This window comes from Heptranchias perlo, chromosome 44 (assembly GCF_035084215.1).
Source record: "Heptranchias perlo isolate sHepPer1 chromosome 44, sHepPer1.hap1, whole genome shotgun sequence".
Lineage (NCBI taxonomy): Eukaryota > Metazoa > Chordata > Chondrichthyes > Hexanchiformes > Hexanchidae > Heptranchias > Heptranchias perlo.
This window is the reverse complement of record NC_090368.1, coordinates 5,105,735-5,120,736: the sequence shown is the minus strand read 5'-3', so window position 1 is coordinate 5,120,736 and position 15,002 is coordinate 5,105,735. Positions and strand designations below refer to the sequence as shown.

General features: G+C 50.6%; 1 long non-coding RNA gene across 4 annotated transcripts in view; it reads left to right on the top strand.

The window, feature by feature from the left end:
- Positions 1 to 2,723, top strand: part of LOC137306752 (uncharacterized) — a 93,407-nt gene extending 90,684 nt beyond the window's left edge. For 3 of the 4 annotated variants that reach the window (XR_010958926.1, XR_010958925.1, XR_010958927.1), the window contains exon 4: positions 2,304 to 2,723. This is a non-coding gene — a long non-coding RNA (uncharacterized lncRNA). The remainder of the gene's footprint in view (positions 1 to 2,303) is intronic. The other variant, XR_010958928.1, reaches the window with a different exon arrangement.
- The last annotated feature ends 12,279 nt before the right edge of the window (positions 2,724 to 15,002 follow it).

Below are 15,002 nucleotides of genomic sequence, written 5' to 3'. Positions count from 1 at the left end.
AGAGTGTTACAGTGAGGGGTGTGGGGTATATCAGAGTGTTACAGTGAGGGGTGTGGGGTATATCAGAGTGTTACAGTGAGGGGTGTGGGATATATCAGAGTGTTACAGTGAGGGGTGTGCGATATATCAGAGTGTTACAGTGAGGGGTGTGGGATATATCAGAGTGTTACAGTGAGGGGTGTGGGGTATATCAGTGTGTTACAGTGAGGGGTGTGGGGTATATCAGAGTGTTACAGTGAGGGGTGTGGGATATATCAGAGTGTTACAGTGAGGGGTGTGGGATATATCAGAGTGTTACAGTGAGGGGTGTGGGGTATATCAGAGTGTTACAGTGAGGGGTGTGGGGTATATCAGAGTGTTACAGTGAGGGGTGTGGGGTATATCAGTGTGTTACAGTGAGGGGTGTGGGGTATATCAGAGTGTTACAGTGAGGGGTGTGGAGTATATCAGAGTGTTACAGTGAGGGGTGTGGGGTATATCAGTGTGTTACAGTGAGGGGTGTGGGATATATCAGAGTGTTACAGTGAGGGGTGTGGGGTATATCAGAGTGTTACAGTGAGGGGTGTGGGATATATCAGTGTGTTACAGTGAGGGGTGTGGGATATATCAGTGTGTTACAGTGAGGGGTGTGGGATATATCAGAGTGTTACAGTGAGGGGTGTGGGGTATATCAGAGTGTTACAGTGAGGGGTGTGGGATATATCAGAGTGTTACAGTGAGGGGTGTGGGGTATATCAGAGTGTTACAGTGAGGGGTGTGGGATATATCAGAGTGTTACAGTGAGGGGTGTGGGGTATATCAGAGTGTTACAGTGAGGGGTGTGGGGTATATCAGAGTGTTACAGTGAGGGGTGTGGGGTATATCAGAGTGTTACAGTGAGGGGTGAGGGATATATCAGAGTGTTACAGTGAGTGGTGTGGGATATATCAGAGTGTTACAGTGAGGGGTGTGGGATATATCAGAGTGTTACAGTGAGTGGTGTGGGATATATCAGAGTGTTACAGTGAGGGGTGAGGGATATATCAGAGTGTTACAGTGAGTGGTGTGGGATATATCAGAGTGTTACAGTGAGGGGTGTGGGGTATATCAGAGTGTTACAGTGAGGGGTGTGGGATATATCAGAGTGTTACAGTGAGGGGTGTGGGGTATATCAGAGTGTTACAGTGAGGGGTGTGGAGTATATCAGAGTGTTACAGTGAGGGGTGTGGGGTATATCAGAGTGTTACAGTGAGGGGTGTGGGGTATATCAGAGTGTTACAGTGAGGGGTGTGGAGTATATCAGAGTGTTACAGTGAGGGGTGTGGAGTATATCAGAGTGTTACAGTGAGGGGTGTGGGGTATATCAGAGTGTTACAGTGAGGGGTGTGGGGTATATCAGAGTGTTACAGTGAGGGGTGTGGGATATATCAGAGTGTTACAGTGAGGGGTGTGGGATATATCAGAGTGTTACAGTGAGGGGTGTGGGGTATATCAGAGTGTTACAGTGAGGGGTGTGGAGTATATCAGAGTGTTACAGTGAGGGGTGTGGGGTATATCAGAGTGTTACAGTGAGGGGTGTGGGGTATATCAGAGTGTTACAGTGAGGGGTGTGGAGTATATCAGAGTGTTACAGTGAGGGGTGTGGAGTATATCAGAGTGTTACAGTGAGGGGTGTGGGGTATATCAGAGTGTTACAGTGAGGGGTGTGGGGTATATCAGAGTGTTACAGTGAGGGGTGTGGGATATATCAGAGTGTTACAGTGAGGGGTGTGGGGTATATCAGAGTGTTACAGTGAGGGGTGTGGGATATATCAGTGTGTTACAGTGAGGGGTGTGGGATATATCAGTGTGTTACAGTGAGGGGTGTGGGATATATCAGAGTGTTACAGTGAGGGGTGTGGGATATATCAGTGTGTTACAGTGAGGGGTGTGGGATATATCAGAGTGTTACAGTGAGGGGTGTGGGATATATCAGAGTGTTACAGTGAGGGGTGTGGGGTATATCAGAGTGTTACAGTGAGGGGTGTGGGGTATATCAGAGTGTTACAGTGAGGGGTGTGGGATATATCAGAGTGTTACAGTGAGGGGTGTGGGGTATATCAGAGTGTTACAGTGAGGGGTGTGGGGTATATCAGAGTGTTACAGTGAGGGGTGTGGGGTATATCAGAGTGTTACAGTGAGGGGTGTGGGGTATATCAGAGTGTTACAGTGATTGATATTCTGGGGATCGGGACGCACTGTGTTAATTTGCGTGTTCACTCCTGGTTTCACGCTGTGTGTTGAGACACTCTGTGCAATCGAGTGATTTGCTTGTCCACACTCAGCAGATATAAACACATCTCTCGCACAGAGACCCGGCAGCAGTGATGTGAGGAATCTGTTCGCAGGATGTTGACACGGTAAAGATTGGCGTTTCTAAGGCCAACCGTGACGGAAATTCCCAGCAGGATCCTCAGCATCTGAATGGAAAGACCTGGCCCTTGTTTAAAAATTATTCTTTTAGAATCTTTCCTCGACCATTCACCCCCAACCCGTGAGGTGTGGCTCGTGCTGGGGACCGTCCCACAGGCCCCCTCCCCCGTCGCCCGCCACTTTGTTGGCGTCCGCCGGCTATTCAACTACAGGGGGCATCGCGGCGCGCCTCATCCTCTCCTCAACAGCCACTCGCCAGCGGGAGGGGTTCACAGATCGCGATGAGGAGCAGGAACCCCTGGCTGATGTTCCCCCTCTATCTCTGTCTATCTCTTTCTCTGTCTCTCTTGCTCTCGGGCTCACTCTCTCTCTCTCTCTCTGTCTCTCTCTCTATCTCTCTCTCTCTATCTATCTATCTATCTATCTATATCTGTCTCTTTCTCTCTCTGTCTCTCTATCGCTATCTCTCTCTATCTGTCTCTTTCTCTATATCTGTCTCTCTCTTTCTCTCTCTCTATCTCTCTTTCTCTATCTCTCTTTCTCTCTATCTCTCTCTCTCTCAGTCTCTCTCTCTCTGTCTCTCTCTATTTATCTCTTTATATCTGTCTATCTCTATCTATCTCTCTCTATCTGTCTATCTCTATCTATCTCTCTATATCTGTCTATCTCTCTCTATCTCTCTATATCTGTCCATCTATCTATCTCTCTCTATCTGTCTATCTCTCTCTTTCTGTCTCTCTCTATCTATCTCTCTCTATATCTATTTCTCTCTATCCCTCTCTCTCTCTCTCTATCTCTCTCTCTCTCTCTATCTGTCTCTCTATCTCTCTATCTATCTATCTCTCTCTATCTCTCTCTCTGCCCTGTGCTCTCCTTTTTAATCCACTTTGCTATCCCTCTCTCTCTCTCTCTATCTGTCTCTCTCTCTATCTCTCTATCTGCCTATCTCTCTATCTCTATCTGTCTCTCTCTCTATCTGTCTCTCTCTCTATCTCTCTATCTATCTGTCTATCTCTCTCTATCTGTCTCTCTCTCTATCTCTCTATCTATCTATCTCTCTCTATCTCTCTCTCTGCCCTGCGCTCTCCTTTTTAATCCACTTTGCTATCACTCTCTCTCCCCTCAATCATTTTTTCACTCACTCTCTCCCCCTGCCTCGTGCTCTCCTCCTCCCTTGTCCAATTTGCTGTCACTCTTTCTCTCTCCCTCTCTCTCTCTCTCTCTCGCACTCTACCCGTCCCCAGCCCTCTTGGCTCCTGCGAGCTCTCATTCCCTCCCTCACCCCCACTCTCTCTTCATCGCCCTCTCCGCCTCCCTTCGCTCGGGCCGGGGGGTGGGGACCCCGGGTCGGGCAGAGACAGAACGGAAGTTCTCAACGACGCTCTCTTCGAAAGCTGATGATGAGCTCGGGGGGAAGGGGGCAGTTCCAGATGTTGACTGCATCTGCGACGGTTCGGTTACTCTAATAATCGAGACTCAAAAGAGCTGTGGGATTGGCCACGCTGAGGGGGAATTCTCCCGTGGCCCGGCTGTACTGCAGGCTGCAACATGTTGGAACAGAATCTGTGGGCCTTTGTGATCGCAAAGCATTTTTTTGAAGTGTGGTCACTGTTGTAATGCGGGAAACGCAGCAGCCGATTTGCGCACAGCAAGATCCCACAAACAGCGATGTGATAAATGACCCAGATCATCTGTTTTTAAGTGATGTTGTTTGAGGGGTAAATATTGGGCCCAGGACACCGGGGAGAACTCTCCCCCCCTGCTCTCCTTCCAATAGCGGCCCAGTGGGATCTTTCTCGTCCGTCCGAGACGGGGGGCCTGGGTTTGACGTCTCATCCGAAAGACGGCACCTCCGACAGCGCGGCGCTCCCCCAGCACCGGCACCGGGAGTGTCGGGCCTGGATTAAAGGCTCGACTCTCTGGAGTGGGGGCGTGACACCAGAGAGCCGGAGACTCTGGGGCGAGCTGTGAGGGAGCACTGCCTCGGGCGAGGGGCCGTCAGTCAGAACCCCGAGCCTTGAGGATTCGGAGCAGGTCTTGGCCAGGGATCCCTCCCTCCATAGATCGATTTGTTCACTTTAATAATCGAGGCACAAAATCTCACGTGCGGCCTGCGGGATCTTGCTGTGCACAAAATGGCTGCTGCTGAACTTGCCTCCCTCTCGACAGTTTCAAAAGATTCTGTCGGCCTATGGGAAGTGGGCTTAGGTGCGTCAAGGGCGATATAAATTCAGGCCTTTCTTTCACGAGTTGTTATTTTGTGGTAAACACACTCCGTCATTGTGTCTCTCGTCTTTCTGCCCATTTAAAGGAGCTGCCTGGTTTAATCTTTGCTCCTCGTGATGTATAATCTCCTCCATTTTCTCCCCCTCCAGATTCCCCCCCCTCCTCCCCTGAAGGTGTTAACTCCCTCGCTGGGGTACGTCCGTCCAAGGCCGATATCCACCTCGAGTAGCTATTCTTCACATGTGAGGCCCCTTGGGTGGATAGAAATATAGAGAGAGAGAGAGAGAGATAGAGAGAGAGAGAGGGATAGAGAGAGATAGAGAGAGAGGGATAGAGAGAGAGAGAGAAAGATAGAGAGAGAGAGATAGAGAGAGAGAGGGATAGAGAGAGAGAGGGATAGAGAGAGAGAGAGAGGGGGGGATAGAGAGAGAGAGGGATAGAGAGAGAGAGAGAGGGATAGAGAGAGAGAGAGATAGAGAGAGAGAGAGAAAGATAGAGAGAGAGAGAGAGGGGGGATAGAGAGAGAGAGAGAAAGATAGAGAGAGAGAGAGAGATAGAGAGAGAGAGAGAGGGGGATGGAGAGAGAGAGAGAGAGGGATAGAGAGAGAGAGAGAAAGATAGAGAGAGAGAGAGGGGGGGGATAGAGAGAGAGAGAGAAAGATAGAGAGAGAGAGAGATAGAGAGAGAGAGAGAGAGGGGGGGATGGAGAGAGAGAGAGAGAGGGATAGAGAGAGAGAGAGATAGATAGAGAGAGAGAGATAGATAGAGAGAGAGAAGGATAGAGAGAGAGAGAGAAAGATAGAGAGAGGGATAGAGAGAGAGAGGGATAGAGAGAGAGAGAGAAAGATAGAGAGAGGGATAGAGAGAGAGAGAGATAGAGAGAGAGAGGGATAGAGAGAGAGAGAGAAAGATAGAGAGAGAGAGGGATAGAGAGAGAGAGAGAAAGATAGAGAGAGAGAGAGATAGAGAGAGAGAGAGAGAGAGGGGGATGGAGAGAGAGAGAGAGAGGGATAGAGAGAGAGAGAGAAAGATAGAGAGAGAGAGAAAGATAGAGAGAGAGAGATAGATAGAGAGAGAGAGAGAGAGAGGGATGGAGAGAGAGAGAGAGAGGGATAGAGAGAGAGAGAGAGAGGGGGATAGAGAGAGAGGGAGAGGGATAGCTAGAGAGAGAAAGATAGAGAGAGAGAGAGATAGATAGAGAGAGAGAGAGAGAGGGATAGATAGAGAGAGAAAGATAGAGAGAGAGATAGATATAGAGAGAGAGAGGGATAGCTAGAGAGAGAAAGATAGAGAGAGAGATAGAGAGAGAGAGAGGGATAGCTAGAGAGAGAAAGATAGAGAGAGAGATAGAGAGAGAGGGATAGCTAGAGAGAGAAAGATAGAGAGAGAGAGAGATAGAGAGAGAGAGAGGGATAGCTAGAGAGAGATAGATAGAGAGAGATAGATAGCTAGAGATAGATAGATAGAGATATAGAGAGAGGGATAGCTAGAGAGAGATAGATAGAGAGAAAGAGATAGAGAGAGAAAGATAGCTAGAGATAGATAGATAGAGATGTAAAGATAGAGAGAGAGAGGGATAGCTAGAGAGAGATAGATAGAGATATAGAGATAGGGAGAGAGAGAGAGAGGGATAGCTAGAGAGAGAAAGATAGAGAGAAAGAGATAGAGAGAGAAAGATAGCTAGAGATAGATAGATAGAGATATAGAGATAGAGAGAGAGAGAGGGATAGCTAGAGAGAGATAGATAGAGATATAGAGATAGGGAGAGAGAGAGAGAGAGGGGGATAGCTGGAGAGAGAAAGATAGAGAGAAAGAGATAGAGAGAAAGATAGCTAGAGATAGAAAGATAGAGAGAGAGAGAGAGGGATAGCTAGAGAGAGAAAGATAGAGAGGAAGAGATAGAGAGAGAGAGAAAGATAGCTAGAGAGAGAGAAAGATAGCTAGAGATAGATAGATAGAGATATAGAGAGAAAGAGAGATCGAAAGAGAAAGAGAGAGATAGATAAAAAGAGAGAGAGAAAGAGAGAGAGAGAAAGTGAGAGATAGAAAGAGAGAGAGAGATAGAGAGATAGAGATAGGGAGAGAGAGAAAGATAGAGAGAGATAGGTAGAGAGAGAGAAAGATAGCTAGAGAGAGATAGATAGATATAGAGATAGATAGAGATAGGGAGAAAGAGAAAGATTGCTAGAGAGATAGAGGTAGTTAGAGAGAGAAAGATAGTTAGAGAGAGAAAGATAGAGAGAGAGAAAGATAGAGAAAGAGAAAGGTAGAGAGAGAGAAAGGTAGAGAGAGAGAAAGATAGTTAGAGAGAGATAGATGGTTAGAGACAGAGAGATAGATAGAGAGAGATAGATAGACAGAAAGAGATAGAGAGAGAGATAGATAGAGTGAGAGAGATAGACAGAAAGAGATAGAGAGAGAGATCGATAGAGATAGAAAGAGATAGATAGAGTGAGAGAGATAGATAAATATAGATGGATAGAGGTAACTATCCAACTCTCTTGCTATCTATCCATCTCTCTCTATCCAACTCTATCTATCCATCTCTCTCTCTATCGATAGATGGATAGTTAAGGAACTGGATAGATCGAGAGACGGATGGAGAGAGAGACGGATGGAGAGAGAGACGGATGGAGAGAGAGACGGATAGATGGAGAGACGGATGGATGGAGAGACGGATGGAGAGAGAGACGGATGGAGAGAGAGACGGATGGATGGAGAGACGGATGGAGAGAGAGACGGATGGAGAGAGAGACGGATGGAGAGTGAGACGGATGGAGAGAGAGACGGATAGATGGAGAGACGGATGGATGGAGAGACGGATGGAGAGAGAGACGGATGGAGAGAGAGACGGATGGAGAGAGAGACGGATGGAGAGAGAGACGGATGGAGAGAGAGACGGATGGATGGAGAGACGGATGGAGAGAGAGACGGATGGAGAGAGAGACGGATGGAGAGAGAGACGGATGGATGGAGAGACGGATGGAGAGAGAGACGGATGGATGGAGAGACGGATGGAGAGAGAGACGGATGGAGAGAGAGACGGATAGATCGAGAGACGGATGGAGAGAGAGACGGATGGAGAGAGAGACGGATGGAGAGAGAGACGGATGGAGAGAGAGACGGATGGAGAGAGAGACGGATAGATGGAGAGACGGATGGATGGAGAGACGGATGGAGAGAGAGACGGATGGAGAGAGAGACGGATGGATGGAGAGACGGATGGAGAGAGAGACGAATGGAGAGAGAGACGGATGGATGGAGAGACGGATGGAGAGAGAGACGGATGGAGAGAGAGACGGATGGAGAGAGAGACGGATGGAGAGAGAGACGGATGGATGGAGAGACGGATGGAGAGAGAGACGGATGGAGAGAGAGACGGATGGATGGAGAGACGGATGGAGAGAGAGACGGATGGAGAGAGAGACGGATGGAGAGAGAGACGGATAGATCGAGAGACGGATGGAGAGAGAGACGGATGGAGAGAGAGACGAATGGAGAGAGAGACGGATGGAGAGAGAGACGGATGGAGAGAGAGACGGATAGAGAGAGAGACGGATGGAGAGAGAGACGGATGGATGGAGAGACGGATGGAGAGAGAGACGGATGGAGAGAGAGACGGATGGATGGAGAGACGGATGGAGAGAGAGACGGATGGAGAGAGAGACGGATAGATCGAGAGATGGATGGAGAGAGAGACGGATAGATCGAGAGATGGATGGAGAGAGAGACGGATAGATCGAGAGATGGATGGAGAGAGAGACAGATAGATCGAGAGATGGATGGAGAGAGAGACGGATGGAGAGAGAGACGGATGGAGAGAGAGACGGATGGATGGAGAGACGGATGGAGAGAGAGACGGATGAGAGAGAGACGGATGGAGAGAGAGACGGATGGAGAGAGAGACGGATGGAGCGAGAGACGGATGGAGAGAGAGACGGATGGATGGAGAGACGGATGGATGGAGAGACGGATGGAGAGAGAGACGGATGGAGAGAGAGACGGATGGATGGAGAGACGGATGGAGGGAGAGACGGATGGATGGAGAGACGGATGGAGAGAGAGACGGATGGATGGAGAGACGGATGGAGAGAGAGACGGATGGAGAGAGAGACGGATGGAGAGAGAGACGGACGGAGAGAGAGACGGACGGATGGAGAGACGGATGGAGAGAGAGACGGATGGAGAGAGAGACGGATGGAGAGAGCGACGGATGGAGAGAGCGACGGATGGAGAGAGAGACGGATGGAGAGAGAGACGGATGGAGAGAGAGACGGATGGATGGAGAGACGGATGGAGAGAGAGACGGATGGAGAGAGACGGATGGAGAGAGAGACGGATGGATGGAGAGACAGATGGAGAGAGAGACGGATGGAGAGAGAGACGGATGGAGAGAGAGACAGATGGAGTGAGAGATGGATGGAGAGAGCGATGGATGGAGAGAGAGATGGATGGAGAGACGGATGGATGGAGAGACGGATGGAGAGAGAGACGGATGGAGAGAGACGGATGGAGAGAGAGACGGATGGAGAGAGAGACGGATGGATGGAGAGACGGATGGAGAGAGAGACGGATGGAGAGAGACGGATGGAGAGAGAGACGGATGGATGGAGAGACAGATGGAGAGAGAGACGGATGGAGAGAGAGACGGATGGAGAGAGAGACAGATGGAGTGAGAGATGGATGGAGAGAGCGATGGATGGAGAGAGAGATGGATGGAGAGACGGATGGATGGAGAGACGGATGGAGAGAGAGATGGATGGAGAGAGAGACGGATGGAGAGAGCAATGGATGGAGAGAGAGATGGATGGAGAGAGAGATGGATGGAGAGAGAGATGGATGGAGAGAGCAATGGATGGAGAGAGAGATGGATGGAGAGAGAGATGAACAGATGGAACCAATGGGTCGATGAATGGGCAGGTGGGATCATGGGATGTTCGTACAGGGGAGCTCAGTGACTCACCATCACAGGGACATCGACGGACAGGGGAAACTCCATCAGTTCTCCCTCTTGACCACCTGATCCAGGAACAACGAAACACGGCAACGGCTGAACACTGGGATGTCCTTTCCCCCCACGCCTCACCTCATCCCCCTCATCTCCCCTCACCTCCACCTCACCCCCTCCCCTCCCCTCACCCCCGCACTCCCCTCGTCTACCTCACCCCCTCACCTCCCCGCACTCCCCTCACCCCCCTCAACCCTCAAGAAAGAAAAATTCTAAAATGGCCGAAAAGACTATTTTGGAGACCCCCGAGAGAGAGAGAGAGACCAATCACAGAAAGGAAGGAAACAAAACAACAGTCGCCTGACTCTTGATTCAAGGCTAGAACTCCTGAAAAGGAAATTTCGAGATGGGAAGTCTGCCCTCCCGGGCCTGTATTGTTCCAGTTTCCTACTTAACAAAGTTCAGAGAGATTGGGACTGAATTGTGTTTCTTAGTTTCTCGGGGCTTTTTGTTGTTGTGTAAAGCATAAGATGTGTATGTGAGCAGTAGAGTGCCCACCACACATTGTGTGACCCCAGTTGATGCTATCTTCAAAGGGACAGTCACCCCTTCCCCTCTCCGTCTCCCCTCTCCCTCCCCCCTCTCCCCCTCAACCGCCTCTTCCTCCTCACTGCCCCACCTCAGATGTGCAGGAACAGAGAGACCTGGGGGTGTGTGTACACAAACCTTTGAAGGTGGCAGGACAAGTTGAGAAGGTTGTTAAAAAAGCATACGGGATCCTGGGCTTTATAAATAGAGGCATTGAGTACAAAAGCAAGGACGTTATATTAAACCCTTTATAAAACACTGGTTGGGCCTCAGTTGGAATATTGTGGCCAATTCTGGGCACCGCACTTTAGGAAGGATGTCAAGGCCTTGGAGAGGGGGCAGAGGAGATTTACTGGAATGGTACCAGGGATGAGGGACTTCAGTTATGTGGAGAGACTGGAGAAGCTGGGATTGTTCTCCTTAGAGCAGAGAAGGTTAAGGGGAGATTTAATCGAGGGGTTCAAAATCATGAGGGGTTTTGATGGAGTAAATAAGGAGAAACTGTTTCCAGTGGCGGGAGGGTCACCAGAGGACCCAGATTGAAGATAATTGGCAAAAGAACCAGAGGGGGAGATGAGGAGAATGTTTTTAACGCAGCGAGTTGTTCTGATCTGGAATGCGCTGCCTGAAAGGACGGTGGAAGCAGATTCAATAGTAACTTTCAAAAAGGGAATTGGATAAATACTCGAAGGGGAAAAATTTATGGGGGAAAGAGCAGGGGAGTGGGACTAATTGGAGAGCTCTTTCAAAGAGCCGGCACAGGCACGATGGGCCGAGCAGCCTCCTCCTGTGTTGTATCATTCCCTAATACTATCAACCGAAGAAAGCTCCGATTACACGGGGTGGGGGTGGGATGTTTAGCCCCACAGCCGTCCAGCGGACAATTCTCGAGCCCTCCCGCGATGCGTCCGGAAGCTTCTCTTTCTGTCGCTGCGAATTGGAATTCGAAAGACGGAGAGAGACGAAACGAGCAGGACTGTAACGTCACACTCTCTCGCCCCGAGCCCCCCTCTTCCTCATCTCTCTCAGGTTCGGGGGGCCACCAACGCCCCCCTGGGGGAAAGCTCTTCGACATTTCTCTTCGCTGGGAGAAAAGGCCTCAACTTTGCCCCCTCGTACAAGGCACAACTACTTCTGGCACTTTTACAAGCACCTTTAACATAGTAAAACGTCCCCAAGGTGCTTCACAGGAGCGTAAATCAGACAAAATGTGACACCGAGCCACATAAGGAGATATTAGGACAGGTGACCAAAAGCTCGGTCAAAGAGGTAGGTTTTAAGGAGCGTCTTAAAGGAGGAGAGAGAGGCGGAGAGGTTTAGGGAGGGAATTCCAGAGCTTAGGGCCCAGGCGGCTGAAGGCACGGCCGCCAATGGTGGAGCGATGGAAATCGGGGGATGCGCAAGAGGCCGGAATCGGAGGAGCGCAGAGATCTCGGAGGGTCGGAGGGGCTGGAGGAGGTTACAGAGATAGGGAGGGGGAGCGAGGGCCATGGAGGGATTTGAACAGGAGGATGAGAATTTTAAAATTGAGGCGTTGCCGCACCGGGAGCCAATGTAGGTCCAGCGAGCACAGGGGGGTGATGGGTGAACGGGACTCGGTGCGAGTTAGGATACGGGGGGGCAGCAGAGTTTTGGATGAGGGCAGGCCTCGGATGGCAGGTCAGGTGAGTCAAGCAGCCTGCTCCGAGGCCTCTCTCCATGGATGTGCCAATGCTTTGCTCCCCGCTGGGTTAAAATCTAGACTCATCGAACCATCTCCACCTCCAACAGTCCATCCCACAGGCCCCCAGACTCTGGAAGCCCTCCCCTCCCTCATTCTCCCCATCGTCCCACAATCAGCTGAAATCCAAGCTTGGCATCAACGAGCCAATGTATTAAAAAAAAAATTCACCTCACCTTCCCTCCTGCACCTTGGATCTAGGCCTCAGGCCTCCCAGTGGAAAAAGAAAGGACTTGACTATGCCACCAACTCAGGACGTCCCAAAGCGCTTTACAGCCAATGAAATACTTCCTGAAGTGTAGTCACTGTTGTGATGTAGGAAACGCAGCAGCCAATTTGCGCACAGCAAGATCCCACAAACAGAAATATGATAATGACCCGGATAATCTGCTTTTTTTAGTGATGTTGGTTGAGGGATAAATATCGGCCCCCAGGACACCGGGGAGAACTCCCCCCTGCTCTTCTTCCAATAGCGGCCCGTGGGATCTTTTACCTCCACCTGAGAGGGGCAGACGGGGCCCTCGGTTTAACGTCTCATCCGAAAGACGGCACCTCCGACAGTGCGGCGCTCCCTCAGTGCTGGCGCTGGGAGCATCGGCCGAGTTTGCAGGACTCAAGTCTCGGGAGCAGGGCTCGAACCCACGACCTTCGACCTCCGTCAAGGCGAGAGTGCTACCCTCTGAGACCATGGCCGACCGTCATGGCAACTGCGCAGTGAAATAAAAATCTCCTTCCAATTGGCTGTAATTCCATTGCTGTCGCCAGGCATAGATCACTGCATGGCAACGGCCGATAGCCTCTGTCAAATTGGTGTGAAGTCTGGCTGCTGGTGGAGAATTACATCTTTATGACGGCTCGAGGAACGATTCTCCTGTGGTGGCGCACGTACCCCATCGAGTCATCCCATTTAGTCCCTTTCTCGTTTTCGCTTGAAGGTTTAGATAGGAACAGGAGGAGGCCGTTCAGCCCCTCAGAGCCTGTTACAAAGGGACAGGAGGAGGCCGTCCAGCCCCTCGAGCCTGTTACAAAGGGACAGGAGGAGGCCGTTCAGCCCCTCGAGCCTCTTCCGCCATTCAATTAGATCATGGCTGATCTGTATCTCAACCCCACAATTTACAACAGTGACTACACTTCGAAAAGTACTTCATTGGCTGTGGAGCACTTTGGGATGTCCTGAGGTGGGGGAAGGCCCTATAGAAATGCAAGATCTTTCTATCGAGACCAGGACGGTCCCAGATTCATTTTCTGGCGGGTGTTGAGTTTGCTGATCTCAGCCGGAGCTGAGGTGGGCAGGTGAGGGGGGTGGGATCACTGGATAACGAACAACTAAGGACCTCCTGATCTTTGTCCCTTCAGATCCTCCCGTCCCACCACTGATCTATAACCCAGATCTCCTCCTGGCCTCTTCCAACTCTGGCCTACTGTGTATCCCCTTTCTCCCCCTTCCCCAACTGCCAAGGCTTTTCACATTTTGGACTGCTCTCCCTAAACCCCCCCTCCCACCGCCCCGTTCCCCTCCCACAGCTACTTGTCCTCCCTTCCTTCAACAACCTTCTGAAGATCTACCTTGTTGACCAGCTCAGTGGTGACCTCCCAGTACCTGTTTCCTCCCTGTCATCCATCGCTCCCCCTTAGAACATCTCCCAGAGAGAAAGGCACGAGATCAATACTTTTCCCCAAAGACGGGGGAGGCCATTCAGCCCATCTAGTTCCTAGAAACCTACCATTCCCTCCCCCTCCGCCTCCCCCCAATCCCGGCACTGAACAGCCTCCTGAGTGACTCCAGATTTTTTTTTTAATGCTACTTGCCCCCATCCCCACTCCAGGGCTTAGGGCCTAGGCGGCTGAAGGCACGGCCGACGATGGAGGAAATCGGGGGATGCGCACGAGGCCAGAATTGGAGGAGGGCAGAGATCTCGGAGGGTCGTAGGGGGCCGGAGGAGGTCACAGAGATAAGGAGGGGAGGGAGGGGGGTTGCGAGGCCGTGGAGGGGATTTGAACAGGAGGGTGAGAATTTTAAAACCGAGGCCTTGCCGGACACGGGGTGGAGTTGATGGGCGAACAGGACTGGGTGCGAGTTCGGATGAGCTGAGGTTTACTGGAGGCCGAAAGATGGGAGGCCGGCCAGGAGGGCATGGAAATCCAGAGGCGACAAGAGATCGCGAACTTCTTTGCGATACACCTGGGCGGCGGCGGGGGGCCTCGGGCCTACAAGGCCGGAAATCAGCCTCCTCTCTTGACGCCTTTTTTTAAATATAAAATGGTGACTGGGTATCTGGAGACAACTCTTGCTGAAAAGATAAAAAAAGGACTTGTGATCACAAGTTCCCTGCAGGATTTCCCAGCAAGCTGTTCCTCTCTCACTTCACAAGCCTGGCATGTGTTATTTTTATTCTATATTCTATATTTTATCAGTTATCCCACTGGGAAACGCTCGGCACCAATTGCCTCCCAGGACACCCACTCATAGCAACTACTACCTCTCTCGTGACGGAGAGACCTTCTCTATTCTCTGCTGCAACGATAAGAACCAGAGAGGGGAAGAGGAGGAGGAGAATATTTTTCTAACGCAGCGAGTTGTTCTGATCTGGAACGCGCTGCCTCAAAGGGCGTTGGAAGCAGATTCAATAGTAACTTTCAAAAGGGAATCGGATAAATACTTGAAGGGGAAAGGTTTGCAGGGGCTACGGGGAAAGAGCAGGAGGGGGAGTGGGACTGATGGGAGAGCTCTTTCAAAGAGTCATGGGGGGGACAGCACAGGAGGAGGCCACTCGACCCAACGTGCCTGTGCTGGCTCTTTGAAAGTGCTGCCCAATTGAAGCCCATGGGATTACGGGGACAGCGGCAGCATGGATGCAAAATTGGCCAAGGGACAGAAAGCAGAGAGTCGTGGTGAACGGTTGTTTTTCAGACTGGAGGGAGGTATACAGTGGTGTTCCCCAGGGGTCAGTATTAGGACCACTGCTCTTTTCAATATTAATTAATGACCTGGACTCGGGTATAGAGGGTATAGTTTCGAAGTTTGCAGATGACACCAAACTCGGAAATGTAGTAAACAATGTGGAGGATAGTAACAGACTTCAGGAGGACATCGACAGGCTGGTGAAATGGGCGGACACACGGCAGATG